Source organism: Aythya marila (assembly GCF_965140915.1).
Source record: "Aythya marila genome assembly, chromosome: 1".
NCBI lineage: Eukaryota > Metazoa > Chordata > Aves > Anseriformes > Anatidae > Aythya > Aythya marila.
Genome location: NC_139042.1, coordinates 198,541,575 through 198,564,295, shown reverse-complemented (window position 1 = coordinate 198,564,295; position 22,721 = coordinate 198,541,575). Strand labels below are relative to the sequence as shown.

The 22,721-nt window shown below is 36.3% G+C and overlaps 1 protein-coding gene and 1 long non-coding RNA gene across 2 annotated transcripts in view; one reads left to right on the top strand and one right to left on the bottom strand.

Moving 5' to 3' along the window:
• SEMA3A (semaphorin 3A) overlaps positions 1 to 22,721 on the top strand; it is a 342,073-nt gene that overhangs the window by 20,667 nt on the left and 298,685 nt on the right. The window lies entirely within an intron of this gene.
• On the bottom strand, positions 1,875 to 8,070 carry LOC309874766. The gene is made up of 3 exons (XR_014316909.1): positions 8,027 to 8,070; positions 7,536 to 7,635; positions 1,875 to 1,960 (listed from the first exon to the last, which is right to left on the bottom strand). It is a non-coding gene; the product is annotated as an uncharacterized lncRNA (long non-coding RNA).

Genomic DNA, 22,721 nt, shown 5'->3' with positions numbered 1-22,721 from the left:
AAAAAAAAGTAATTTCACTATATGAAAGAATTCTTTTATATAAATACTGATTGGCATTCTTGCTGAAAATTACGTGTACATTTGTGAAATTGAAAAATTAGATTGACTTGTGAGGAAAACACATCTTACCAAAAAATTTTCCTAGTTCAATTTTTAAGAACTGATTAAATAATTCTAATGAAAGACTATCTCTCACTAGAGGCAAAATGATTTACCTCCTTTATGTCCTAGTGCAAACAGGCATTTAAACATGGGAGGTGGAAAGGGAGCAAATACTAACATAACCTACTAAAATAGGGTAGTTTTCAAACTATCTTGCTAGGAACAAACTAGCTTCTGCTGTTAAAGGGAGGAGGTACTATCCGATGTAATAGGAGGGATATAAAAGTTGCATTATTTCATGTAAGGAAATCATTTCCTTCACATTTAATGGCACAAGTAAGGTTCTGAAAGTTTCCTAGTCTTCTGTTGGTATGTCATGTCATCTGGCATTATTAATTGCTCTGGAAAACACAGATCAGGGAAACATCCCAATTTTTAGGGGCTGTTGTTTTTTCATGAGTTTGGTGTTAGTGATTTCCTTGAATAGTTTTAACCAATTTGGTGTAACAGTAGCTTCAATGGGGTCAGAATCTGATCTAGAAAATAAAACAAATGACACTTACATACAGGTAGCAAAAGCACAATTTTTTCTTACATATTTATCTTATTAACTTATGGGGCTTGGGTTTAGTTAGAAAAACCAAAATTCTGTTAAACAGGTGTGTGTAAAGTAGCTCTGCACTCTTCCTGGATTTAAAACTCATTGGTTCTACTCTCTGGATAAGTATAAAAGAGCTATTCACCTCTTGGTATATTCGTTTCATCTACCCATTGACATTCATGGAATTTGAACATAACAGCACGTCAAGCTTTGGTGATGAAACACTAATGGACTCTTTAAAAGGACCATTGATATAACATGATGTTGTGGGGATAGTGGACTATTTATTTTTGTTTTCTACTCATGCTAATTGATAGAATACTCTTAGATTTCTTAGTATCTTGAATATTTTTCCTTTCTGAATTTGGATTTTGAAGTTTATTGTTCATTTTAATTAACAAAATGTTTCAAAGTGGACATCTGGGAAATAGGAAGGGCTAGGAAAAATAAAACAAAACAAAACAAAACAAAAACAAAAACAACAGCATAGGTTTTAATATAAGTGGGCAGATTAGACAAGGAAACAAAAATCACCATGAGTCTCTCTCCCTCTACTACAAAGATGTCACCATTTTATTCAGTGTTAAGCATAATTTCACAGTGAAAGTTAATGATTTGCCTGTTCTATTTCCAAAAATTGTGATTCTCCCTGTTTTATGCTGATGGGTCTTTCATATCTTTTCCTCAAAGAGCATAATATTTTTTTGTCTGTTAAGAAAGTTCAACAGAGAGACCCTTTTGAGATGATAATTTCATTTTTTCTTCAGTAATAAATTGGATGTATGAAGTCATTGCCTTTTGTCAGTTTCTGATTTCCTCCTCCATAATATTTTACAGAATTCTTACTAATGAGTAAGATATATTTACACTTATACTTACACAGACTACATGAGTCTGATATATTTACACTTTCTACAATTTGTTTCAGGAAAGTGAAAGGAACAAAATATGTCTCTAGTTTGGAAAGATTAAGATTCTGCAAGTAGCTTTCATAAATCATTAGAGAGGAAAAAAAGATATTATAACGGGTGTTTACATATGTAGAACATCTGCTATTTTCAGCATGCAGCTACGTTAACATCAGTGAGACTGCACACATTTGATAATGGAGGCTATAAAAATATACAAAGACAAAAGCATTCATTTTCAAAATTATTTGGTCAATTAAATCCCAGTGATGGATTGATTTTTCAATTGCAGCCAGGTGTCTGTCTTTGGATGTTTGGAGGAATCAAGACTGTTTTCAAAAATCGGCACCTAGGTTGTGACCAAAAATACATGACTAGTTATGAAATAACATTTATGGAAATGAAATAAAAATTAAAACCAGCAAGTTTGTTCAACAAATACTCATACAAACAGTCAAGATTTTCAGGGATGTTGTGAGTAAAAATCATATAATTAGGATACAAATGAACTGCATGTTAATTTCCACTCATATTTTCAAGACAATTAGAATCAAAACAAAGACAGAATAAAGTGATTGGTTACACAACTGAAAGTTTTTCATAGTTTGAAATGAAGACACTTTATCAATTCTCATTTGAGGAAACTCACTTGAGGAAACACACAACAAAACTACATAAAATAATACACACTATCATTTCACATTTATAAATCTATTCCTGTCTTTGTCCTGCAAGCAGTCTGTTCTCATGTGTGATCATCTTTCCAAATATTAGTCAAAACAAAACAAAAGATTGTCTTTTTTTTTTTTTTTTTAGTAACATATTTGTCTTTTCTTTGTTTTAAAGTTTATGTTATTCTGTCTTTCAAAAAACATTTTTTTTTAAAGTTTTAATTGGATTCAAAAGTCTGAATGTGTAGATTGATTTAATATGGTACACTTCACTCCATGGAAAATATGATTTCCAGGGAGGAAAGGTCTTCAAACTTTTTTATTTTCCTTAAATCAAAACAAGGCATCTTAAATTATGGATGAAATAAGGCAGCTCTGAAAATTACATGGAGTCTGCATAGCTTTAGGAGTCTGTGTTTAAAATTAATTCTAAAGTGTGAGGCTATAGGTTTGGGGATTTTTAACAAAGCTTATCGAAACATTAAATGAATTCCAGCACTGTGGTTTCTTAGTGCTACATGTGGTATATAAAATTCAAAATGTTTTGATGGTATACTCTAAAAGCTGAGAAAACTGTCTGATTGTTCTCTAAAATTTGATATCATCCCAATCAAGTACCAGCCCAGAAAATAATAATTTCTAACCCCTAAGAGGTAAGGTTTTATCCAGCAACAACAATGAGAGAAAATATTTTTTTTCTTTAAAGATGGTGCTTAATAAAATTTAGAATATGAAATAGGGCTTATATAGCCTCTGCACTAACAGGGGATTGCTTTTGTTAATTCTTGAGGTTCTGTCCATTCTCACATCCTTGTTTTCCTAATAAATCCATTGGTATTTATTTTAATATATATATATATTTTTTTTTTCTATACGGTATAATATATATTAAGTATAATTTATTTAATATATCTCAGGTTAGATCATCCCAGAGCACTTATTTAAATATCCAAGAATTTATATTGCAGTATACGTACATTGGGACAAATTCTGTCATAGTATATACCTAGTGTATACCAAGAGAGATCTTGTATGAGGAAGTGTACACTGAAGTCAATTAAGTGACAGTCATTTACAGCGCTTAATGTAATGTAATGTATTTCCCCCTCTTTCCACACAAAACTATTACATTTCCATAAAAGTACTTGAAAACTAATTTCTGTGTGCATCAATTATTTAACTCTTATGCTCAAAATAATCACCTTGTCATCTAACTCCCTTCCACATGCTATAGGAAAATAATACCAAGTTGTCTGAATCTTCCTTACCTTTAGTAACTTCTTACATAGTCACAGATTCATGGACATGTTGGATTATACATGTATATAGCATCTATACAAGTTCCTCTACTAACACCAACAGGAGAAGGGAAATATGTGACAGTTGCAAATACGAAGTGAAATCATGCTTCTTATTTGCTTATACAAATGATCAAAGAGAGTGATGAGTGACCTCTTGTTCTGAGTTCTGAGTTCAAACAGTTACAAAAGGCAAAGAAAAAACATTACTGTTGGTCACTGACAGATGAACTCCTTACTTGTCAATACAGCTTCATTGGTAAAGCAAGTAATACCAGCATTGCTAATGTCACTGAGAAACTTCTGCAGCAGCTTTGGCCCATGGTAACTAGGCCTTACTTCTAACTACTGCAGAAATGAGTAATACAAACACATGCAAAAGATCTAATTTCATTAATAGTCAATGGATTTTCATAAACTACTCCAGAATTGTAGAATACATTATTGAGAAAACAGGATGAAATAGTGAAAGAACACTAATGAAAGAATACAGTGTTACTTTGCATACTCAGATACTTTGCATCTGAGTTTTAAAATTAATATAAATCTTAAAGTATTAAGTCTCTCTGAAACTGTGACTAGGTAAACTGAGAGAATTATAGAAAATTCAACATCTTTCCTTATGTCCTTTGGTCCATTCTAACCTGAAATTCCGATTTGTCAGATCAATTACAAAAGTTATTATAAAGTGATATATTCTGAACTTCATTCAGCTGGTTTACAAAGCCACTTGCATCTCTGACTGCTAGGATGCAGCAAGATGGGAGGAAAGAATTATTTTATCCTGTCATTTGTTCCCACCACTCTCCTTCTTCCTTCATCCTACTTCCTTCATCCATTCTTGATGAACTGAATCCATAGCTCCTCAGTCCTTTCTACTTTTTATTTAGTCCTGCCCATTATTAAACTTGAAAAGTTATGAAGATATAGCTCAAGAATGAAATGATTCAACAGAAATTGTTGAATTGTTAATCCATTAGTATCACCTGTCCAAGATGGTTGTCCCCCCTTTCTGAGCAAAATTTTCCTACAGTTCATTTGTCTTCAATAATATAAGTCCTGGTAAGGAGAGGAAGACAAAGAAAGATTGACATGGATTATAGATTTTTTTTATTATTATTATTATTATTTTTTGGATGACTTCTGTTCCAGTCTAGAAAAGCATCAGGTCTATCTTATCAGCATGCTCTTCACTTCTGTGGAAACATTTTTGGTCTCTTTTCACTGAAGTAGCTAGGAAACCCCACTTCTCAGCTTAAAATTCACACTGTGACCTCTCTTACATCTGTTGTCCTGACATTTAACCACTTATTTTCAGGATATAGTGGACTGGCATAATTTTGTCTGCCATTGTCCAGCAAATGGAGTCTCATTCTTTGGGTCAGAAAAAAATAAAATAAAATAAAAAATCCATTTTGATCCACTGGAACTCTGTGAACTTAACTGATGTAATTGTTTTCCTTCTCTTTTGTACTGATACATGTAATCCACCACTCAGAATGGCACTTGTGACACTGGTTATAGTGCCTATACAAGTGTCATGCTTCAGAATCACCTCTACTTTCCTTGTTGTGTGAAATCTTTAGAAACTCCAACAGTTTTTAAAGGGAGAGAAAGAAGGATGTATAAAAGCTTTAATTTTCCTGAGAGTTAAACAAACAAGATTAGTGTAGATTGCTAAAATAGGGAACGATACAGATTAGGTGGAGCAGTTTTCTTTTTTATAAAAGGGCATTTGTCGCATTTGTCCCTAGATCAAATTTAGTTTCCAATATTTTAAGTTGGCTTCACAACTTGCCTTTTAAGATTTATTTTTTTTTTTTCTTTTAAGTCTTATTGTTTTTCAGAAACAATGTAGGATTGAGATGGGAGGGAAGAAATAATTGTAGCAATTCAAACTGTATCTGGTGAGGCTGCTGTGTAAAGGAAATTAGGGACTGTGAAAAGATTAATTCCTGGCCCTCCACCAAGGGCTATGGTCAGTGCTGAAAGGGGGAATCCAAGTAATGAGTGATACACTCTGACAGAAGGAGCCTTGTCATGCACAGAAAAGGCAGAACATTTCAGTCTCCTTCAGTCCAAGCCCCAAAGGTACCACTGACAGAGTAAACTGGTGAGAGAGTTTGCATAAGATCCCAAAGTCACTGTACTATGTTGTTGTTAAGGATTCTTTACTGACATGTCCAACACCCCAAAAGTCTAAAATGACACTGAAGTGAACAAAACTTAATGTAGAGAAGCTGTCATTCTGACAATAGTTGACTTTTTAATGATTTTGAAATGCTGAGGGCTCTGGTGATTCTATGATTTTGAAATTACAAGCCATAGTGGACTGTCTATAAAACAACCATTATAACTTTAAGGTAATCCTAAAATGGTCAGATTCTGTTGCAAATAATTAATATATTTATTTTTAATATATTTAATCCTTTGCTCTAAGGTCTGCCTGGGAAGCACATTTCTTCAATTGATAGCCTTAATCTAAATCTTCTTTGTGATTAACCTCTGATTGCTTTTTTGGCCTCTATTTAGAAGGCCTAAAAGGCTTACCAACTCTTCTCAATATTTCCTGATCCATGCTTCTATTTTAGTACATGAAACAACTTCAGATACATTCATCTCAATAATTTTGAGATATGTGCTAAATTTTATATCTTTTTGAAGTCCTCTACAGAAATCTTCCCTTCCCCCATTGAGTCCAAAAGTGAAGTCTGATAAGAAGGGAACTGAACATTTCTGTGACACCCATTGGATTTGCACCCAATAATATCTGGTTGAAATCTATCTGTAATGTCACAAAATCAGCTGTAAACTTGCCCTCTCCATAATATTGGGAGCCTTTTTCTCTTTCACCGAAGGATACATATATATTTTCATGTTGTCTTTGCTGGTGGCCTTTATGGATGTACCCTTGAATTCTCTCGTAACGGATATAAGCTCACCACAGCCCTCTATTATGGATTCTGGGCTGATGCATGAACTAACTCACATTGTACAATGAAGGCTGGTTTGTAAGTGTCTAAGATTACCAGACAAGGTGGTATGCCCATACGAAACATCATGGTGTTTATATGGAGAGATTTCTCAATAATGAGAGCAGAACTGTGTCAGCCCAGGGTCATGCTGACTTAAGTGTCAGTCTAATGTTTTTACCGTGTTTCACAGCTGCAACAAGGCTCATGTAGTTCATTTGTATCTACACTGTACTGTGTTTACATAGCCTTGTGATCTAGATCTAAGAAGGTCTTGGGGAAAGCAGGTGACTCAACTAGATGACCTTACTCATAACCTCATTAGTGGGTGATTCTTCCCTTCTTCCATAGATCTGTTTCCAGCTTTCCCCAAATATCACAAACAAAACTCATGAAAGTTGAAAGAATCCCACTAAAGTCTGTGGCTCAGCTCCAAAATGAAGAAATTTTGCCTTCAGTATTTTTGTTATATTATTCCTTATTAACAAATTGTTCCTATATTTTTTGTTTGTTTGTTTGTTCCGTTCTATCTCCCTTCTATGCATTTATTTATTTTGTTTTCTCCCTATTGGTCCTCTACTGGCAGAAGCTGATTAGTGTGGCATTGGACAGAATTCTCTAAATGGGTCTCTACATGAGAAACAATGCAGAGCTTTGAAGATCTTTGAGATGACATTGGCAGCTTGCTGACCCTAATCACCTACATGCAAATAGAGCAGTACTTGTTTCCTCAAGAAGTTGTTTGTACACAAATGTGTACAGACTAAGCAATCTGTGTTTCCATGTATGCAGAAATAACATTGTTGAATGCTTTAAGGAGGATGATTCGTCCTCTTGTTGTTTGATTTTGGCAGTCAAAAAGTCAGCTGTAATCTTGCTTAACTAAAGAGTTCAACAATTCTCATATTTACCAAGAACTTGTTTCCAGTCATACACAAGATTCATAGTGTTCATATTTCACGCTACATTTGTTAGGTACATACCATACCATAAATCACCTGGAACAGAAACAATACCATGTGGTGAACTGAAGATCTTCAAAATCAGCTGTTCATAAATGAGCTGCAGACCATGGCTTATTTCCTGGAATAAATAAATAAATAAATAAACAAATAAATAGAAATTTGTGAACATTTTTGAATTAAGGAAAACGTGAATTTCATGATCACTTCATGAACAGACAGAAGAGAAAAGATGCTAAAGAAGGCAACTTTTGCAAACATCTCAATAAATTTATGAATATGTTACATTTTCTGAGTAAATGATGTTAAAAAAAAAAAAAAAAGAAAAGAAAAGATTGTGTATTAATTGAAAAATAAGCTTACTTCACTCTATTTTCATAAGGGCTTGGTCATCCATCCTGTTTACAAATAACTATGTTAATCATTACAATCTGAGAATTCAATGGCATTTTATTTTAAATAGTTTATGAGTCTCAGCTTTCCTGGTTGTTATAAACAGTTTGCCTAATTACCTTTCAAGTCTTCCTGTGTCTTCTGATTAATGAAAGATCTGTCCTGTGGCTTACACTCGAGTTGTTTTAAACTTAATGACAGAGAAAGAAAACAAAATGCTAATAAACATCCTGATGTCAGAGAAAATCATATGTTCTGGTCTAGAAACCACTCAAGCACATGCTTAATTTGCTGCTGTATGTTATTCAATTTCAGTTGAAGTTAAGCAGGTGTTTAAGTTTTGTTGTTGTTGTTGTTGTTGTTGTTTTTGCATAAGTCTGTTGTTGTTGTTTTTGTTTGTTTCTTTTCTCTGAATTAGAGTGCTACCAGTTGACCAAACTAGAAGTATCTCCATTGAGACATCATTTAAATATAGAATAGTTCTATTACTGTGTCTCAACTGACAAACTGGACTAGATGTAATCAAAGAAGCAGTCACCACTTAAGCAGGAAGAATATCATAGCAGCTAATACAGTACATCCACATGATTTGGGTGATATATTTAGGTGTGAAAGAAAATAAAGAAAATGAAGTGATGCAGTTTGGAGGGCAAAATAAAATTGTGATAAATATGTAATGAAACTGGTAAGGAAGGGAGTTAGGGCAAACAGCTAAACAAAAACTGAAATTCATACTCATTACAGTGGACCTAGTCAGGTGTGTAAAGTTACATTCAGTCTTCCACTAAAAGTTGTTAAAGCTGATCACAACATAACACTAGGAGATTCACTGAACACTAAGAATATTAATTACAAATAATAACCACTCCTAATCACACTACACTGTGAAATGGACTGCCTGTATAGCAGCACTCAAAGGGTCATAGTGAAATGGGCTACATCTGGCTGGCAGCCAGTCACTAGCAGTATTCCCAGGTGTCGTGGTTTAACCCGGCTGGCAGCTAAACACCACGCAGCCGTTCGCTCACCCTCCCCCCTCCCTCTCTGGGATGGGGGAGAGAAATGGAAAGTGAAGCCCGTGAGTTGAGATAAAGACAGTTTAATAAGACAGGAAAATAATAATAATAATAATAATAATAATAATAATAATAATAATAATAATAATAATAATAATAATAATAATAATAATAATAATAATAATAATAATACAATGATGATAATAGTACTACTACTAATAATATGTACAAACAAGTGATGCACAATGCAATTGCTCACCACCCGCTGACCGATGCCCAGCCTAACCCCGAGCAGTCCGGCCCCCTCCCCCGGCTAGCCACCCCTATATATTGTTTAGCATGACGTCAGATGGTATGGAATACCCCTTTGGCTAGTTCGGGTCACCTGTCCTGGGTCTGTCCCCTCCCAGCTCTTACTGCACCCCCAGCCTGCCTGTTGGCAGGACAGAGCGAAAGGCTGAGATGTCCTTGGCTTGGTATAAGCACTGCTCTGCAACAATTAAAACATCGGGGTGTTATCAGCACTCTTCTCATCCTAAGCCAAAACACAGCATTCCACCAGCTACTAGGAAGAAAATTAATTCTGTTCTAACTGAAACCAGGACACCAGGGCCCAGCCCTAGGGCCAGTCCTGTTCAACATTGTTATTGATGATCCGGATGCAGGAGTAGAATGCATCCTTTGCAAGTTTACTGATGACACTAATCTAGGAGGTGGTGTTGACTCTTTGTAGGAATGAGACACTGTGCAGAGGAATAGATTGGAGCATTGGACAGTCATAAGTGGCATGACATTCAACAAAGGTAAATGCCAGGTTCTGCACCTGGGATGGAGTAATGATGGACACATCTGGCATAGACTGGGAGATGAGTGGCTGGAGAGCAACTCAACAGAAAAGTATAAGGTTGACAGAAAGCTCCATATGAGCCAGCACTGTGCCCTGGCAGCCAAAGTGCATTTTGGGATGCATAGCCAGCCAGGCAATAGAAGGGATCCTCCAGCTATACTTAGAATTGGTGCAGCCTCACTTTGAATATTTTGTACAGTTCTAGGTTCCACAGTATAAGGAGGATATTAAGGTACTTGAAAGCATCCAGAGGAGGGCAACAAAGCTGGTCAAAGGGCTTTCAGGAGAGGCTCGAGACATTTGTGTTGTCTAGTCTGGAGAAAAAAAAAAGTCTGAGAAGTGACCTTATTGGTCTCTAGAACTTCCTAAAGAGGGGAAATAGAGAGAGACATGCTGTTCTCTTCATCCTGGTAACCAATGATAGGACACAAGGGAATGGCACAAAAGTGTGAGAGGGGATGTTTCCGGATATTTACTTTGTGGGTGTCCAAACACTGCAACAGGCAGTGAAGCATTTTATGCCCCATGCCTGTCAGTGTTCAAGAGGCATTTGGATAATGCCCTCAATAATATGCTTTAAATTTTCATTAGCCTTGAAACAATCAGACAGTCAGACAAGATGGCCTATAAACATCCCTTCCAATTGGAATATTCTGGTCTACTCTAGTTTAGTTAATGTATTCTTTCCTTTCCTTCCTTTCCTTTCCTTCTTTCTTTTCTTTTCTTTTCTTTTCTTTTCTTTTCTTTTCTTTTCTTTTCTTTTCTTTTCTTTTCTTTTCTTTTCTTTTCTTTTCTTTTCTTTTCTTTTCTTTTCTTTTCTTTTCTTTTCTTTTCTTTTCTTTTCTTTCTTCAATTAGTTCCTTTCTGCAGTCATGACAGCTGATCTTGAAATTCCTCTGTCTTTCAGTTCATTTTCAGTAGCAGGAAAAAGGGTATTATGTGTAGCATTAGATAAAATTTTAATATTCTAGTTGGTCATAGTGTTATACTGTTTCATGATATCATGGTATCGCCATTTGTGCAATTGAAAGCAGTTTAAATTAGCTCGAAAAGATTGTCTGTGATATTCCTTCACTCTTACACAATTATTCCCTTATTGGAGGGAAGAAATAATGGAAAATGGTGGGATAAAAAAGACAAAGGAAATATGGTAGTAAGAGAAAAATATCAAACAGTATCACACAGACACACATACACACAAAAAACAACAACAACAACAACAAACAAAAACAAACAAACAAACAAACAAAACAAAACAAAACAAAACAAAACCACAAACACTCTTTGTTACATTACAGATTGACAGCAACATAGATCATTAATGCTTTGGACTCATACCACCACACTGAATGAGATTCCTTGAGTAAAGGACACAGTCCAATCCTGTTCAAATTATACTGCTGAAAATCCTAACACATTTAATAATGGAAGAGTTACTCTAGATGTACTTAGTTGTTATACAGCAAAAATTAAAACTCAATAAATTAATAATAATAATAATAATAATAATAATAATAATAATAATAAAAGTTTCAATGAAATCAAACACATTCTTGTAGTGTAATACTGGCAAGTTAATTTACTTTTATAAACCAAATATTTGCCAGATATATGGAAAAGGAACACAGGTTGTATTTTATCAGCTGTCACAGAATCACAGAACTGAAGGGGTTGGAAGGGACCTCGAAAGAATGGACCAGGGTTCCAATCCCCTGCCAAAGCAGGTTCCTCAGAGCAGGCTGCCCAGGTAGGTGTCCAGATGGGACTTGAATATCTTGAGAAGGAGACTCCTCAGCCTCCCTGGGCAGCCTGTTCCAGTACTCTGTCAACCTCATTGTGAAGAAGTTCTTTCACATGTTGGTGTGGAACTTCCTGAGATCCATTTTGTGGCCATTACTCCTTGTCCTGTCACCGCAAACCACTGTAAAGAGGTTAGCTACATCCCTCTGTCTCCCACAGCTCAGGTATTTATACACATTGATGAGATCCCCTCTCAGTCTTCTTTTCTGGAGGCTGAACAGACCCAGGTCTCTCAACCTTTCCTCATAAGGAAGATGCTCCAGGCCCCGTATCATCTTTGTGGCCCACCACTGGACTCTTTCCAGGAGAGCCCTGTCTTTCTTGTACCAGGGAGCCCAGAACTGGACACAGTACTCCAGGTGAGGCCTGACCAGAGCAGAGTAGAGGGGGAGGATCACCTCCTTTGACCTGCTGGCCACGCTCCTTTTAATGCACTCCAGGATCCCATTAGCCCTCTTGGCCACCAGGGCACAGTGCTGGCTCATGGTCAACCTCTTGTCCACCAGGACCCCCATGTCCTTCTCTGCAGAACTTCTCTCTAGCAGGTCATTCCCCAGCCTGTACTGATTTCCTTCTTGAAGAGTGCCCAGCCTTCCAGGACTCCTCTGCCCTTCAGAACCACCTCCCAAGGGAATCTTCCAACCAGTGTCCTGAACAGCTCAAAGTCAGCCCTACAGAATTCCAATACAGCAGTTTTACTGGTCCCTTTCCTGGCTTCTCCAAGAATGGAGAACTCTACCATTTCATGGTCACTCTGCCCAAGACAGTTTCCAACAACCACATCTCCCACCAGTCCTTCTCTGTTTGTGAAGAGAGTCTAGCAGGGAACCTCCCCTGGTAGGCTCACTAACCAGCTGCGTCAGGAAGCTATCTTCCATGCTCTCCAGAAACCTCCTAGACTGCTTTCTCTGGGCTGTGTTATGCTTCCAGGATATATCTGGGAAGTTGAAGTCCCCCACAAGAACAAGCGCTGACGATTTTGCAGCTTCTGTCAGCTGCCTGTAGAACTCCTCATCCGTCTCCTCATCCTGGTTCAGCAGTCTATAACAGAACCCCACCAGGATGCTTGCCTTGTTGGCCTTCCCACCGATCCTAACCCATAGGGACTCAACCTTATCATTCCCAGCCTCAGGTTCCACAACTTCAAAACTCCCTTCCCCGATTTCCTACACTTAAGGATGTACTGGTCCTGAGCCTGAAAGAAGTGCTGTTTAAATGTAGTCCAGCTCTCACAAGCACCTTGCCCTCTAGCAACCTAGTCCATGACATACTCCCAAGCAGGTCCTGGAAGAGGTCAAAGTTGGCTCTCCAAAAGTCCAGGTTAGCAATCCTCCTTTTAGCCTTACTTCTTCCAAGTTCCATCTTGAACTCCACCATCTCATGGCCACTGCATCCCAAGCTGCCCCCCAACCTTCACATCCCTAACAAGCCCATCCCTGTTGGTAAGGACGAGGTCCAGAAGCATCCCCTACCTCATCAGTTCCTCCACCACCTGTGTCAGAAAATTGTCTTCAATGCATTGTAGGAATCATTTGGACTGCATGTGCCTGGCCGAGTTGCTTACCCAACAGATGTCTGGATAATTGAAGCCCCCCATGAGAACCAGTGCCCGTGATCATGAGGTTACTACCAGCTGCTTGTAGAAGGCCTCATCAACCTACTCCTCCTGATCTGGTGACCTGTCGTACACCCCCACAACAGCATCCCCCATACCAGCCCGTAGCCATGAAAAGGATTCAAAGTAAATACAAAAAATATTAAATATAAATATGAAAAAAGGTGGTAGCAACATCAACAGAAATGCTTTTCATTATTTTTTCCTATAGTGTGGCAATTTCACTTAAGAATCGCTATAATATGTACTACTGTATTTACACTAATCACTCTTCTGAAAAAAAAGTGTCAGTAATGATCAAGGCCAAAATCTTAATATAGTATAGTGTGTTCGATAGGCTTAATTTTCTAAACAAAGAAGCAAAAAAATAAATTTTAAAAATAAGTTGGAGTCATTTATGTTGAAATTGAAAACACATGCTATGATAGGGAAATGAGTCTAGTTGTTTGTGGTTGAACCTACTTGGAGAAGCTGGAGTCATGTCTGTTTAAGGCTAGATACTACATTAGCATGAAACAGTGGAAATGGATGTTCCATATATGTTTAGATTAATAAATAGTCTCCAAATAGTTTTGTGTCTGACATATTCATAAGTATACAGGAAAAGTATTTACAGTATGCGAGATGCCCTAATTGATGTCTTCATAATAAAACAATTGGGGAAAAAAGTCTAATAATTCATTTACCATTTAAAACACTGGTGGCAATGTAATGTAAGAGAACTTGACTATTTTAAAAGTCAAATGCAACTGAATAGGTTGTACTGGGTCTGGCTGGAATGTTAACTTTCCCGGCAGCAGCCCATACAGTGCCGTGCTCTGTACTTGTAGTTGGAACAGCAGTGTTATCACACCAGTGTTGTGTCTACTTCTGAGCAGCAGTGGCACTGCATTGGGCCTTTCTCTAACCTTCCTAGGGGGTGGGCAAAAAGTGAGGAGAGAAACATCACTAGGGCAGCTAACCTAAACCAATCAAAGGGATATTCCATACCATGTGGTGTCACACTCAGCAATAAAAGGTGGAAACAGGAAGAAGAGGGGAGGGGTGGGCTCTCGTTGGGAAACGTCGGTCCTCCTCTCGAACACCAGCTGCGTGCGTTGAGGCCTTGCTTCAAGGACGTGGTCAATCATCGCTCATTTGTGGGAAGTAGAGAGTAGTAGAGAGTAATTTCTTTCCTCTGCACTTCCATATAGCCTTCATTTATTTTGTTTGTTTGTTTTCCTCCCTTCTTTTTATTTTTCCTTTTCCCCTCCCTTTTCCCCTTTCCCTTTTTATTCCCCCTTAGTTAAATTGTTTAGTTCATAGTAGTCTTTATTTAATTATTATAATTATTTCCCTTTAATTAAATTATCCTTATCTCAACCCGTGAGTTGTTCTTTGCTTTACTTCTCCCCCCTCATCTAAAGGAGGGGGAGTGAGAGAGCAGTTGTGGGGTTTAGCTGCCCAGCAGAGTAAAACCACCACATAGAGAAATCACATAGTTCACATGTTGGTATCATCACCTATGTTGGCATCATAGAATTTTTTTTGCCTTAAAATCAATTCAGGTTTAAGTGACACTCCACATTAAATGTTATTAATTATTTCCTGAATTGACTCCATTTATGTGTAAATATTAATATTGGAGTATGTTTTATTTACATAAGATCCTTTTTTCTTTTTCCAGTGGAATATCTCATACCAACTACAGAATTTAGACACTTGAAAGTACAGACTGATAATTGATTTTGAAAGAATGACCACCTGATATAACTGTGACTGGGAAATTAAAAGAGAATATATTATACTGTTATTTGAATTAAAAGTATGTCAGGTTTGGTTCAAAGTATGGCTATGAACAAAAAGTGCTAATGCCACGGATGTAAATTTGTCTTTTTTACACTGTTTTCCATGTAGGCAGGTAAATTTTTAGTACCATATAAACAGGTTTCATCCCTACCTTGCATACCAGTACTGTTGCCATCTTACTGAATGTGTGCTGCCTATGTAGCAACCACATGAACTAAAAAGGAAAAAGCTTGATATTCAAGTTCCAGGCTAAGGCTCTCTTCTTGAAAAAAAAAATAAAATAAAAAAAAATAGATTTGTGTATAAACTATACTGGCTGGATCTGGAAAGAACTGTCATTTTCAAGATTCTTTTTTGTAATTATGGATGTATTGTTACTCTACAAGCAGAAAACATTCTTTCTGGTGTTTAAATGCAGACTAGGGACTTAAAAATTCTTTATGACTGACTATACTCAGATGTATAAACAATTTATTATGTAACACTAAAGACTGGATATGGTTTATACATGTATATGAGTTTTAGAAAGAGAATCTCTGTAGAATAATCTATACAAATAATGTTCATCTTTTTCTTTCTTTCTTTCTTTCTTTCTTTCTTTCTTTCTTTCTTTCTTTCTTTCTTTCTTTCTTTCTTTCTTTCTTTCTTTCTTTCTTTCTTTCTTTCTTTCTTTCTTTCTTTCTTTTTCTCCTTCCTTCCTTCCTTCCTTCCTTCCTTCCTTCCTTCCTTCCTTCCTTCCTTCCTTCCTTCCTTCCTTCCTTCCTTCCTTCCTTCCTTCCTTCCTTCCTTCCTTCCTTCCTTCCTTCTTTCCCTCCCCATTTATTTCTTACCACTATTACAATGAGTTCCACCAATAATAGTTTTGTTACCAGGAACATCAGACTTCCTCTGTGTTGACTGCCCACTTGAGTCAAGCATATCTGTTTGTGAAGTGATATGTTCTCAGCTGGATATATCAAGAAGGGCTCTGGATTGTTTAACTGGTCCGAATCAAATGTGTATTACTTCTTTCAAGGTTGCCTCTTCTGTGGCGACCTAAATTCCAATTCAAGTCAATGGCAAAACTCCCATTGGTTTTCAGGGAAAAAGATTAAACTCAATAATGTGTTTTAAATATTTTGTTTCTGTAGTAAACTCAGAAATTCAGGGTGGCCTGAGGAATACATCACACTTCAATTTATTTTTTTTTTCCAGCAGTAAGAATAAAGAGAAAAATATTCTGCAATAGCCATTGTAGCCATTGATCCTTTCTTCAATTAGAGATATGTCTGTCATTAAATCAATGTTACCTTAAATATTTTTTATATGTAGGAGAGGCTAACCTTGCTGTTTATGATCAAAGAAGTAACTCAGTACCACACACAAACATCACTCTATCTCTGCAACCCAAATATTCACTTTTTTATTTTTTTTTTCGTGATTGCAAGGGAAGCATCCTATTAAGACAAAGTTGAATCGAGGATTTAATGCTAGTATTGGCCTTCCACTAGATTGTTGAGAAAATGAAGAATTCTAACTACAGGCTGCTTTATTTGATTTCTTATTTTTATATGGTAAGAACTGCAGAAGCTGCTCTCAATTACATAACCTGAAACACATCCAGAGCCAAAATTGTTATGAAATTGCAAGATGTGTAAAAACCACTATTTTCACAGTGTTGTAGGTGTACTTTTTGAACATAACAGTGATTTACATTTAATTCTTAAATTTAATTTAAGAATTAAATTCTTAATTTAGACAGTATAACATGAATAATACAGAAAGAAAAGACAAATCCACATTTAACCAGACATCCAGTTCTAGTCTTGTATCTCTCCAATGCATCTCATGTATGTTTGTATGTTGGTGTTTTTTTTTGTTTTTTTTTCTTTTTCTTTTGCATTGCTTCTAAAAAAGAAACATAAGCTGTCCACCCCATCAGTTCTAACAAAATAGTACAGTAGATAAGGATCTGATTTCTTTTAGGGTTCTTGCATCTTATAAAAAATGATATGTTAACAAAGTTGGAAAATTCTGTTGTAAATGTAAAAAGATGTTTACAATTTTGAACATAAGAAAGTATTTGGGGAAAATGTGTCATATATCTGTTGTTTGAACTTTTTTTCTTTTCACTTTTCATTTAAGGGTTGATTTTTTGTCCTACTCTGAAATTTAATATAGAGTCAAAATTGCTGATAACATTTTCTTTCAAAAGGCACTTTGAAATTCTATCATCTCTTAGAAGTTGTGTTTCTTTTCTGTTGAGATTGTATGTTACAGTCCTTACATTAAGTTCCCTTATTAGCAGCTTTCAAGTTTCCTATATAATCTTCAGTGAATGCAATGAGCTTAAAAAGCTGTGTTAAACAGCCTGGTTATAAAAAAGGCCAATGTCATGTTGCCTGCATGGTAATACCCTATGTTTTGTCATAAAAACAGAAGCCATGAAATGAGTTTCTGAGTGGTAACCAGAAAAAAGTGAAAAGAAAAAAAAGAAAAAAAAAGAAAAAAAAAAAACACACACACCCGATTTGTAAAACAGATAAATTCTATTATAAGGTTTCTGAGGAAAAAAAAAAAAAAGCCAACATTATACGAGATAAATGCCTTTATATTATTTTTGGCATGCTCTTTAGAGAGGGATGAATTTTATTTCCTCAAGTTTTCTGAGGCCTTCATAATTGCATGAGCAGAATAACCTTTACCTGGGCAAATACTTCCTTGTCTTTGGAGGGCTCTAGTAGGTCAGGCATCACAGCTTTAGAATATTTTTTTCAGCAGACCTGTTAACCTTGATATGGCTACTTTTACTGAGTAAATGATGCAGAATTAGAGGGAACATTTTAGCACACACGTGTAACAGCTCAAACATACATGTCTAAACTTTAAACTTCTTTAAAACACCAGAAGTATTTATAGTGATTTCAGAGGCTTTTCCCTCTGTTGTGATACTTTGATGTATCTAGAAATTTGAAAGATTAGTAAGTTCAAAATCCTTGGTATTTCTGAAGGGATTGTGTCAAGAACTTATTTTTATCAAAGTGTCATTGTTTGTCTGTTTTTCCATTAAATTATTTACTTTATTTATATGCAACAAAAAGAAAAGTTGAAAAAAAATAAAAGTATCTAATGCAGGACTCACATTTCTACATTTGTGGTTTGTAAATCAAGTCACTTATAGGTAGTGCCTAGCACATAGGTGATACATGAAAAACATACATAACTTCTCCTTTGTCCCTTGAAGTCTATGGGAGATTATACATATACAAACATCATTCAAGTTTGCATCAGGCCCATCTGGTTCTAGACATGACAGCATCTCCCAGGCAGGATTTTTTCTAGGGGTCCGTCACTAAACTAAGATTTTGAAACTCTTAACACACAACTTCTAAGAAAATTATTCTCTGTTCTCTTGTGAATTACTTGGAGTAGGTAGATCGCGTATTTTATTTGCCTCTTGCTTAAACTACTGTTGAGCAAAAGCCGCCTTCAGATAGCCTACGCAATGGAAGCAGCTTTAGGGGGATTTCCAAGTGACAAGCACCGTTACTAATAAATTGTCTCAGAATGTAAAAATATGACCCTCTCAGGTGGTTCAGCCACAGTGTTTGCAAACTGTGACCAAGTATCAGATTCCTGCCTTTTTGCTAAACACTCGCTATGGAACAATACGTGGCTGCAACTTCTCGCTCCAGCTCTGATTGTGTAGCCCATAATTAAGAATTTGGATGAGGATGAATAGCAAAGAATGCTACTGTGCAATTGGCTGTAACCAATGTGACCTGAACTGATCCTGAATATAAACTAAAAAGAGAGAGATTGAGAGAGAGAGAGAGAAAAAAAAAAAAAAAGACCTCTTGTACCCTCTTCCGTGATCCATGTATGTAGTTAGCACGGACTCCCCTGCCAGGCTTTTCATCGCTGTGCTTTTAAAACCATTAGCTTGCTTTGTAGTCTTAGCAAGACATGCATTTTTGAGGTATCATAAATGAAATCTTAGAAGATACCTTTCAACATATGCCAGGCACAGTTAAAAAAGAAAAAGGCCATTATGGTTCTTTAAAGAGAGGGAAAAAATCTCAGGGTGAAATGGTGCAGACATTTTATAGAATATGGAAAGTTTGAAAGAAACTTATATAGAATAAAAGAACAGAGGAAAACATGGTTGCATTAAAGAGGGCAGAAGCTGCACAGACTATAGTTTCAGTAGGATTCTTTCTCGCTATATATTGTTTTTCGTCTTCTGTGGTACATCAGATGATGCCACTTTGACTTCCACTAAGTTTTTCCTGATATTCTTTTCTTTAATAAAAATCAAGAATACATTGCCAAGAGGTTATTTGCTATAACCCAGCTGTAGTCTGCTGCCATAGGGGAAAATTTATGACTGGAAAGAATGTATATCTCAATTTATTTAGGAAAAAATGAGTTTAAGATTTTTCCAGTGGAAGCTTTATGTGGCATGATAATGCTATGTGGAACAGATTTAGCCTCCTGTCTTCCAGATTTCCTCAGTATACAAAGATGTGCCAAACCACTTTACCTGAATCTGGATTGAGCTCTGAGTCTAAACTTAGCCCAGACGTAGAACTTTTATGATTCACATTGATAATGGAAAGGGATTTTTATTGCAGACCCAGATATGAATTGTTCTAGAAATGCTTTGAAGCTGTCACTTTGAAGCTGTCACTTTGTGAATCAGGTCAGAACACTCCTACACTCTTACGCTGCATGTTAATGTTTACTGATTTCAGTGGGGAAAAAAAAAAAAAAAAAAAAAAAAAAGACAGATAAGACAGCTTTTTAGTGCTTTATATCTAGCTTGTACTTGGGAATGGTAAAGATTAGTTTCATTTTACAACAGAAAAGAGCACACATATATATACACACATATATATATTAGCGGTGGATGCCTGGGACACACAATTACATTGGGGAGGACACTTAAGTTTTCTATTTTTTTCTTCTTCTTATGATAAAGAACTGGAAAATGTGGAGAAGGCCCTTCATGGTAAAGATGCTTCTTAGTGTAATAAAAAGTGAAAAATCCTGTAAGAAATAGGTAGCTGTTTTAGCAGAAAGAAACATAAACACTGAATACAAAGGAGCAAACAAGCAAAGCCTTGAGTAGTGGAATAATTTGAGTTTAAACAGTACTTTGGTTTTACATTTCTGGCTTTATTTCTCTAGAGATTTTTAATTTCTTTTCCTTTTCAGTCGTATGCATTTGTTTGGCATGAGGTGGAAAATTGTCAGGGGGCAGAAAGAGACAGAGAAACGTTCTCCTACTCTCTTCTGTTTGTTTGGAACAGAGACCTTCTTACAGTCTTACTTTCCTTACACTGTGTAACTGTATTTACTTTAACTCTGTCCATTCCCTGAAGTTAAGTACACTTACAGAAAGAAATCTTTGGGCTTAGGATTCCTGATGCCTAATTTCATCCAGACTGTGTTCTATGCAGGATAAACCCACAAATGGAAAAGGATTCCTACTGACAGGTGATGATAATTTCCACCTCCCCTTGCCAGGAAAGGGACCTGTCAGGGATGGGCCTTTGACTATCTTGTAAGCTCAGCCTTATATTAATATGACACAAGCTGATCACCGTATGTGTAAAACCTGCAACCCTATCCATGCCTTGTATGGGAACCATCAGGTTCCCATAAAAGTATTTTCATTGATCCTCCCACACACTTTTGACTATATTGACTCAACAGGTTCAATATTGTATAGATTGTAAGTGAAGAAGCTAATAGCATTGTTTTTTTGTTTGTTTTGTTTTGCTTGCTTGCTTGTTTTAAATCATTAATCCAATTACATTTATTCCTTACAATATATTTGCATCTACTCGCTATACCAAAGTATTGCACATTTTCCATAAGGTCCAGAACATAAGAACATAAGAACATAAATTTCTAACTGATGAATTTTATTTATTTATTTATTTATTTATTTTCTCCAAAAAACAAAGTGGATGGTTAGAGACTGTAGTTTTACAAGGTATATTGACAGATATCATCATGTCAGATATCTGTGCACTTAGCACTTGAAGGGTCTTAGTGATAATTTTGTTTTCTGTTACATTTTTGTGAAGTACAGAGCATATAGCTGCACAGTACAAAGTATGAAGAAAAAAAAATCTTCTGGAGTAGAAAAGGCTTTAGTGTGTTTTGACAAAGAAATTGAAATGAGGTAAAAGAAAAAGTGGAAGGGAAGGAAAGGGAAAGAGTCAACAAAATCTTGCATCTGCAGAGGACAGAAGAAATATCTTTTTTAATCACTTTTTAAACCTGGAGTGTGTTTTATTTCCACATTTTTCACCTTCTGATCTTCAGAATTCTTTAAAAATGGGCACAAAGTTAACCTTGAGACAAGTCCATCTAATGAATGGTACTAGACATGTAGATATCTTGGATCTGTACAGTGCTGCACTTCAGTTCATTTTTCATTCATCTCTTTTCTTTCTTTTTATTATTTAGTTAGTTTGTAAAAAAGAAGTTTCTGTTGTAATATTGTGATTTTCCCACTGAGAACCTCAAGAAAATTACTTCAAAAGCTTGTTAGAAACATTTGTTTCCATAATAACTAGTTATTTTATATAGCAGATTATAAACTATATGAGACATTAGGTTAGAGACCAGACTTGTATTCCCATAAACCAAAATATTTGTATGTTTGAAAGAAGAAAAAAAGGACTTGAGAAGGAAACTGCCTTCTTCATTGAACAGTTGTAAATCACATTTTCCAAGAGAGGAAATTATATACTCTACCTTAAAATATCAATTCACTTTAAAAGTATACAAAGTAGAGCCTTATATTGGTTACACACATTCAAATAATGGGTTATACAGCAGTGAAATGCTGCAGAATACTAGAACTGGAAAATAAGAGGATTTTTAGTAGCTATTAGTTCTACTTAGCATGGGTGATGATGACCAACAAGAAGTAAGTTGCCAGTACTCAAGTCTGCTGTTAGGAGATGGTGGAGTCCAGGATCCTCTGAGAAGAGACAAGGCTATAAACAAGATCACAGCCCTGGAGCTCAGGAGAGCAGACTTTTGCCACTTCAGGGATCTGCCTGGAAGTATTCCATGAAATTGATGGAGAGCTGGTTGATATTTGAGGAACAACTCCTCCAAGTCCCTGAAACTCTCATCCTGATGAGCAGAGCACTTTTCATAGAAGGATCCTGGTGTTCTGGCAAACAGGGAACTTAACACCAAACAGCAGTGTGGCCTTGTGTCAGAACAGCCAAGAGCCTCCTGGGCTCCCAAGAACATTGCTAGCAGGTCAAGAGAAGTGAACCTTCTCCACTGCTCAATGTTGCTGAGACCTATCTGGAATGCTTGTCCAGTGCTGTTTTTCCCACTACTAGAAAGATAGGGATTTACTGGATCAAATGCAGCAAAGGGCCACCAATATGATTAAGGGGCTGGAGCATCTGTCACAAAATGAGGCAGAGAGAGCTGTGGTTGCTCAGCCTGGAGAAAAGGCTCAGGGGATCTTGGAAGTGTAGGTAAGTACGCAATGGGGGCAGTGAAAAAGGTGAAGCCAGGCTCTTTCCAGCAGTGTCCAATGACAGTACAAGAGGCAATGAACATTAGCTGAAACACAGGAAATTTTACCTGATTACAAGAAAATACTTTTTGTTACTGTGAGTGTATGTAAGGTCCAGAGCAAATTGACCCAGCAAGTCTGTACATTTTGCATTCTCAAAGATATTCACACCCTGACTGGACATGGTCCTGGACAACCTGTTCTCTCTTAC